This window comes from Lathyrus oleraceus, chromosome 3 (assembly GCF_024323335.1).
Source record: "Lathyrus oleraceus cultivar Zhongwan6 chromosome 3, CAAS_Psat_ZW6_1.0, whole genome shotgun sequence".
NCBI lineage: Eukaryota > Viridiplantae > Streptophyta > Magnoliopsida > Fabales > Fabaceae > Lathyrus > Lathyrus oleraceus.
In genome coordinates, this window is record NC_066581.1 from 235,308,257 (window position 1) to 235,316,860 (window position 8,604).

The 8,604-nt window shown below is 39.3% G+C and overlaps 1 protein-coding gene across 1 annotated transcript in view; it reads right to left on the reverse strand.

The window, feature by feature from the left end:
• Positions 1-8,055, reverse strand: part of LOC127126556 (protein DETOXIFICATION 21) — a 43,116-nt gene extending 35,061 nt beyond the window's left edge. Inside the window, exon 1 of the mRNA XM_051055500.1 lies at positions 7,539-8,055. The gene's annotated coding sequence lies outside the window, so the exon portion shown is untranslated. The remainder of the gene's footprint in view (positions 1-7,538) is intronic.
• Positions 8,056-8,604: the final 549 nt, after the last annotated feature.

The following is an 8,604-nucleotide window of genomic DNA, read 5'->3' on the forward strand; positions in this document are numbered from 1 at the left end:
GTATGGCTGGAGAAAATGACTGTGCGATTGCTGAGGCTTTGGCTGCTATAGCGCAGGCTATGCAGGCGCAGCAGAATCCGCCGGTCGACGAGTTTAAGAATTTGGGAAGGTTTCTGAAGAATAACCCTCCTACATTCAAAGGGCGCTATGATCCAGATGGTGCTCAGATTTGGCTGAGGGAAATTGAGAAGATCTTCCGGGTGATGACGTGTACTGAAGCACAGAAAGTGCAGTTTGGTACGCATATGTTATCTGAAGAGGCTGAAAACTGGTGGGATAACACTCGCCAGAGAATTTCAGTACCAGGTGCTGAGATGACTTGGGAGAGGTTCAAGACGGTCTTTCTGGAGAAATATTTTCCTGCTGATGTGCGATGTAAGAAGGAGATGGAATTTCTAGAACTGAAACAGGGTAACATGTCTGTTGCTGATTACGCTTCGAAGTTTGAGGAGCTGGTGCAGTATTGTCCTCATTATAATGATGCTGGTGCTGAGGGATCCAAGTGTGTCAAGTTTGAGAACGGGTTGCGTCCCGAGATCAAACAAGGCATTGGTTACCAGGAGATTCGTAGGTTTCCTACACTGGTTAATAAGTGCAGGATATTTGATGAAGATAGCAAGGCTAGGACTGCTCATTACAAGAGTCTTAGTGAGAAGAAGAATAAGGATCGTGGTAGTCCTTATGCATCTCCGAATGGTAAAGGTAAGCAGAAAGTGGTAGATGAGAAGAAGCCAAGTGGGGGAGGATCTTCCATAGCTGGTAAATGTTTCAAGTGTGGCGAGCCAGGCCACCGTGCTGATAGCTGTACCAAGAGAGTGCTGAGATGTTTCCGATGCGGTCAGGCTGGTCATAGAGTTACTGAATGTAAGGATGCTGGTCCGACGTGTTTTAATTGTGGCGAGAAAGGCCATATCAGTTCGCAGTGCTCGAAACCGAAGAAGGCGGCTACTGCAGCTCATACTACTGGTAGGGTGTTTGCTCTGAGTGGGGCTGAAGCTCCTAAAGAAGATAATCTGATTAAAGGTACTTGCTTGATTAATAATGTTGAACTGCTTGCTATTGTTGACACTGGTGCTACTCATTCGTTTATTTCGTACGAGTGTGCGACCAGGATTGGTGTGATTATGTCGTCCCTAGGCGGAAGTATGGTGATAGATACTCCTGCTAATGGTTCTGTGAAGACTTCTGTTGTCTGTCGAGGTTGTCATTTGACGATCTTTGAGAGGGAGTTCGTGGTTGATTTGGTGTGCTTACCCTTGCACCAAATTGACATTATTCTGGGAATGAATTGGCTAGAATTCTATGGCGTGTTTATCAACTGCTATAGGAAGACGGTGCGGTTTTCTGAAGTTGGTGAGAATGATGAGGCAAGATTTCTATCTGCTAGGCAGGTGGGGGATTTTGTGAAAGATGAAGCTCAGGTATTCGCTTTATTTGCGTCTCTGCAAGCGGATAAGAAAGTAGTGAGGGTAGATTTGCCTGTTGTCTGTGAATTTCAGGATGTGTTTCCGGAGGATGTAAGTGATTTACCTCCAGAACGTGAAGTCGAATTTGCCATTGACTTAGTACCAGGTACGAGTCCAGTGTCGATGTCTCCTTATAGAATGTCGGCAACTGAATTAGTTGAACTGAAGAAGCAACTTGAGGAATTGCTGGAGAAGAAGTTTGTGCGTCCAAGTGTTTCTCCTTGGGGTGCACCAGTATTGTTAGTGAAGAAGAAAGAAGGTACGATGAGGTTGTGTGTCGATTATCGGCAGTTGAATAAGGTGACTATCAAGAATCGGTATCCATTGCCGAGGATTGATGATTTGATGGACCAGTTGGTTGGAGCTCATGTTTTCAGTAAGATTGATTTGCGGTCGGGTTATCATCAGATTCGAGTGAAGTCAGGGGATATTGCGAAGACTGCTTTCCGTACGAGGTATGGTCATTATGAATACACTGTGATGCCGTTCGGTGTGTCTAATGCTCCAGGTGTGTTTATGGAATATATGAATCGTATATTTCATCCGTACCTTGATGATTTTGTTGTGGTGTTCATAGATGATATATTGATATATTCTAAGACGGAAGAAGAGCATGCAGGACATCTGAGAATTCTTCTGCAGGTGTTAAGAGAAAAGAAATTATATGCAAAGTTATCTAAATGTGAGTTCTGGTTGAAGGAAGTGAGTTTCCTTGGCCATGTGATTTCGGGTGGTGGGATTTCTGTTGATCCTGCTAAAGTTGATGCTGTATCACAGTGGGAGACTCCGAAGTCTGCTACTGAGATACGTAGTTTTCTGGGGTTAGCTGGTTATTATCGCAGATTTATTGAGGGCTTCTCTAAGTTGGCATTGCCGTTGACGCAGTTGACTAAGAAGGGTCAAGTGTATGTGTGGGATGCAGCTTGTGAAGCGAGTTTTGTTGAGTTGAAGAGGCGGTTGACCAGTGCTCCAGTGTTGATCTTGCCTAATCCTGGTGAGTCCTTCGTTGTTTATTGTGATGCTTCTTTGATGGGTCTTGGTGGTGTTTTGATGCAGAATGGTAAAGTTGTAGCTTATGCTTCTAGACAGTTGAAAGTTCATGAGAGGAATTATCCTACGCATGACCTAGAACTTGCAGCTGTTGTATTTGTGTTGAAAATGTGGAGGCATTATTTGTATGGTTCCAGATTCGAAGTGTTCAGTGATCACAAGAGTCTGAAGTATCTGTTTGATCAGAAAGAGTTAAATATGAGGCAGAGAAGGTGGTTAGAATTACTGAAGGATTTTGACTTTGAATTGAGTTATCATCCCGGAAAGGCTAATGTAGTTGCAGATGCACTGAGTAGAAAGTCTCTACATATGTCTATGATGATGGTTCGGGAGCTTGAGTTAATTGAACAGTTCCGTGATATGAGTTTGGGTTGTGAAGTTTCCGCTGATAGCGTAAAGTTGGGTATGCTGAAGTTGACTAGTGGAATTCTGGAAGATATTCGGAATGGTCAGCAAGTTGATGTCGCTCTAGTTGATCATATTACTATGGTTAACCAGGGTAACGGTGGTAATTTTGAGATCGATGAGAATGGCATCCTGCGATTTAAAGGTAGAGTTTGTGTTCCTGAGGTGTCGGAATTGAAAAAGAGTATTCTTGAAGAGGGCCATAGGAGTGGATTGAGTATCCATCCAGGTGCAACTAAAATGTATCAAGATTTGAAGAAATTGTTTTGGTGGGCTGGTATGAAAAGAGATGTTGCTAAGTTTGTGTATGCCTGTTTGACTTGTCAGAAGTCAAAGATTGAACATCAGAAACCGACAGGTATGATGCAACCTTTGAAGATTCCTGAATGGAAGTGGGATAGCATTTCCATGGATTTTGTGACGGGACTGCCGAGGACGGTGAAAGGTAATGATTCTATTTGGGTGATTGTGGATCGATTGACTAAGTCGGCGCATTTCTTGCCGATGAAGATTAATCACTCTTTAGAGAAGTTGGCAGAGTTGTATATTGAGGAGATAGTGAGGCTGCATGGTATTCCATCCAGTATTGTGTCTGATAGAGATCCCAGATTTACTTCTAGATTTTGGGAAAGTTTGCAGAAAGCGTTGGGGACTAAGTTGAGGTTGAGTTCAGCTTATCATCCTCAGACTGACGGTCAGACTGAAAGAACTATCCAATCCTTGGAGGATTTGTTGAGAGCTTGTGTGTTGGAGCAGAGTGGTTCTTGGGATAGTTATTTGCCGTTGGTGGAGTTTACTTATAATAATAGTTTTCATGCTAGTATCGGTATGGCTCCATATGAAGCATTGTATGGTAGGAGGTGTAGAACTCCATTGTGTTGGTATGAATCAGGTGAGAGTGTTGTACTCGGACCTGAGATTGTGCAGCAGACGACTGAAAGGGTTAAGATGATTCAGGAGAAAATGAAGATATCTCAGAGTCGTCAGAAGAGTTATCATGATAACAGGAGAAAGGCACTTGAGTTCCAAGAGGGAGATCATGTGTTCTTGAGAGTTACTCCGACGACAGGTGTGGGTAGAGCTTTAAAGTCTAAAAAGCTTACTCCGAGGTTTGTGGGTCCGTATCAGATTTTGAAGAGGGTTGGGGAAGTGGCGTATCGGATAGCTTTACCGCCGTCGCTTTCTAATCTGCATGATGTGTTTCATGTATCTCAGTTGAGAAAATATATTGCGGATCCTTCGCATGTTGTTCAGTTGGATGATATCCAGGTGAGGGATAATTTGACCGTTGAGGTGGTGCCAATTCGGATAGATGACCGAGAAGAGAAGACCCTGAGAGGTAAGAAGATTGCTCTAGTGAAAGTTGTTTGGGGAGGTCCAGCTGGTGAGAGCTTGACTTGGGAGCGTGAAGATCAGATGAAGGAGTCGTATCCGGCTCTATTTGCTTGAGGTATGTTTTCGAGGACGAAAACTCTTTTAGTGGGGGAGAGTTGTAACACCCCGATTAAAATAAGAGAATTATTTAATTGAGTTAATATTATTTTATTAATTTAATTAAATAAAGTTGAATTATTGGGAATTATTATTATTATTATTATAGATGTTATTGATTTTAATAATAATTAAATAAATAAAATAAATGGAATATGAAGAGTGGAAGGGTAAAAGTGGAATTGGATATAAGAGGCCAAAGTGAGAACTCAGAAGTTTTGTCACGTATTTTGCCTCAGAGTCAGAGAAAGAGAGGAACCGCTGAAGAGAAAGAGAAGGAAGAGGAAAAGGCCAAAGATTGCTCAGAGCTTCCTTCAATCCAAAGAGGTAAGGGGTCTGAACCTTATTAAATGATCATATGCGAGCAAATTCATGATATATGTTGGGTTGTTGATGAATTTGGGGATTTTAGGGAGATTGGGAAGTTGGGGTTTTGATGGAAATTCTCCGATCTGTGAGTCTGGTTGAGTTATAGGCATTATAATCGAAGTATGTTGTGTATATATGACTGTTAAATGTTGATATTGGGTTGTTAGCCGTGGGGTATGAATTATAGCGAGTAGAGAAGCAAAGCTGCGTTGGGTTCTGTAGCAGAGGGCTTCTGTTCGCGGCGCGAAGCCCAGTTCGCGGCGCGAACTGGGCAGAATCCAGAAGAGTTATGTAACGCATCGTTCGCGGCGCGAACCCTGCTGCGCGGCGCGAACTGTGCTGTGCAGAAGTTGATGTTGGTGAGTTTTTGAGTGCGTTGAGTTGCGAGACTCTTAGTAAGTCGCTGTAATTGTATTATAACAATTAATAGTGATTATAGGATGGTGTATGAGGTGTTCATGATGATGGGATGTTGAATTTACGTGTTTAGTTATAAATGTGTTATGTAACGATATGATATTGTTGTAATGTTGTTGTTGTTTTGAGTTGTATGTCATGCTATTAATGATGATGATAACATGACTATATGATGCTGTTGTTGCTATGTTGATGATGATGCATGTTTGGTGTGCATGCATTCATGAAAGGCCGATGCCTAGTGATGAACGGACTGAGTTCCAATGATGATGTTGACTCCGGGCTTGTTGAGAGGCTTGGTTCCTTGCGGGGAACTCGGATTCTATGGTGGTGAATCTGGGAGTGGTGATCCTGTAGTGGTCACAAAATGGGTATACCGAGTCGTGTTGAGCCATGCATGGGTGTGTGCATTGCATTTGATATGTTGTTTTGCTGATGTTCATGAGTATGTTTATTATGATGATTATGATGAGCTGTGTTGGCATAGGGGGAATATATTATGTTTATATTTCTGTCGTTATATTATTATTTAATAATGTAATTCTCACCCCTTCTGCATGTGTTTATGTTCATCTATGATGAGCAATGTGCAGATAAAGAGGAGTAGCTATTGTTGAGGTTTGAAGAATAAGTGTAGAGTTATTCTACAGAGTCGAGTCAAATGCTCTGGTCATGTGACACCGGGGTTATGGGATTCGATAGAGAATTGATTATTATTACGTTGTTTATGATGACTATTATGTTGAGATGTTTGTTGAGACGATAATGAAACATTATTATGAATTGTTATATGTTGAAAGATTATAATTGTGTTGTTGTCCGCTGCGAAGTTTTTATTTTAATCAATAATATGTTTTATGTTGTGATATGATAAAAGTGTTATGTTGTAAGAAATGTAAACTCTTCTACATGTTGTACTCTGATAATCTATTTAACTATGAATTTGGGGTAGAAGGGTGTTACACCTTTCACCGCTCGTCTGACTTTTGAGTGCACCAATAATGAAGCTGAGTATGAAGCCTGTATCTTGGGTATTAAGCAAACCATTGATTTGAGAATCAAGACTTTGGATATCTTCGGAGATTCATCTCTGGTAATCAATCAAGTGAATGGTGATTGGAACACTCTCCAGCCTACTCTGGTCCCCTACAGAGATTACACGAGAAGACTGTTGACTTTCTTCACAACAGTAAAGCCGTACCATATACCTCGTGATGAGAACCAGATGGCAGATGCTCTTGCTACTCTATCCTCCATGATCACGGTGATCCGTTGGAACCATGCTCCCAAGATCGAAGTGATGCACCTTGATAGGGCCGCGTATGTGTTTGCTGCTGAACTGGTAGTTGATGACAAGCCCTGGTATCACGACATCAAGTGCTTTCTGAAGAATCAAGAGTACCCTGTAGACGCATCCAACAATGATAGAAAGACTTTGAGAAGATTGGCAGGAAGTTTCTTCTTGAACAAAGACGATGTTCTGTATAAGAGGAACTTCGACATGGTTTTGCTCAGATGCGTGGACAGACACGAAGCAGACATGGTTTTGCTCAGATGCGTGGAAAAAAGATTAAATATTTACAAATAAAAGTGATATTAATTTTTGAGTTTAATTGAAATACATTGACAGTGTAAAAGGATTTTACACCGTCAGTTAATAATAGACGTTGAATATTGAAATAAATTTGACTTTTATTTTAAAAATCTATAAAGTAATGCAAACGGGTAATGGTGATGAATTGATAGTGTAAAACTTTTTACACTGACAGTGTATAGTAATTAATCCCTTAATTTTTTTGTTTTTATTATATTTATTGTAATTTCCTTTTTCTTTTTTTGTGTTTTTTTAAATCATATATTACATAGCTTTCTAAGATCACATGTTTGTAAATTGTCCACACAAAGCACACCACATGTTACTTTTAAAGGGAAAAAATATTTATGAATTTATTGCAGCATCATTACCAACTTAAGCTAATTAGTAAAGTTGAGAAGCAGTGTTATTGTTGTGGTCATTTATATGTGGTGGTAAGAGAGTAATTAAACCATCAACATTTAGAATCTTCACTAAATTTATAACTTAACTCAGCAGATAGAAAAACTAGAGTTAATAGCAAATATTTGATCCTAAATAAAAACCAACAACACAAGATAAAATTTAAAAGTCTTTTATCTAAAAAAAATAATAATAATAACTAAATGAAACAAAAAATAAGAGATAAAAAAATAGAACTTTCCAGCATGTGAGGCACGTGGGTCATGTATTGTTTAGTAATATATTTATTTTAGTTAAAAAAACAAACTGAAATATTAGAAAACAACAAGAGTAAGAGAAAGGACCTCGTGTAATGGCGGTATTGCGACTAGGAGAAAGACAAACGGAAACGCACGGCGGTCGGAGCTGCTCACGATGGAAGCGGTGGATGTTGGTGTTGCCGGAGATGGTCGTGGTGGTGTGGGAAATTTTACTTTCTCTGGCAGCTGGGAATGATTTTCACAATGGTGGTTTTAGGTGAGATTTGGAGAGTATAACAAGTGTGGTCTTGTGGTGATTTTATGTGAGATTTTGAGAGTTTATGGTGAAGGAGATGATTATGTAGATGAAGAGATTATGTTGGTTGTGAGGTAGTATGAAGGTTAGCATGGAGATGGTGATGAATAGTAGGGATGAGAAGAAGAGCTTGTTTATGGTAAAAGGAGTAAGTGTAGTGTGTTTTAATTTGTGATGAGAGTGAAGTTTATGAAAATGTGTGGTAGAGGTGAGTTTGGAATGTGGTGTTGAAGACCATGGAAGAGGAGAAGTGTTGTAATTATGGTTTATGGTTATTGATTAGTATTAAGGAAAATGAGTTATATTACAGTATAATAAAGTAGGTGATTGAAAGGTGTAAAAAAAACAAGAAGAGGATTATTTTGACTCTCTTTTTATTACTTCTTCCATTGAGAGAGAGTATTTTCTGAATATATAAGAAAGGTGGTGTTTTGATCTCTTGTGAATGGTACAATGCGCATGAAAAGAAACAAAGGCCAATGGATCTCACGCCACATTTATTTTTATTCTATTTTTTTCAAATTGAAAATGAGATAAATCTCTATGTATGCTCAGCCTTTTTCGAGTGTATGTTTATAAAATTTCCTAAAATGCATTAAAGTAAAACGTAACCACTTAATACTATCAAAATAGAGACATTGGGATCGCTTTATTCTTTGTCTGTGTGTGCCTACAATATCTTGTCTTTTTTCGTATGTATATAAACAAATTCTTTTTATGAAAAAGGGATCCACTTGTTGGTTATTTATTGTAAAAGGAATTTGAAATAATTAAATTAAACAAATCAAAATATTTTAAATAAATAAAAATAAAAATAAAAATATAGACAAATCTATTTAATTATTTCAATTATTT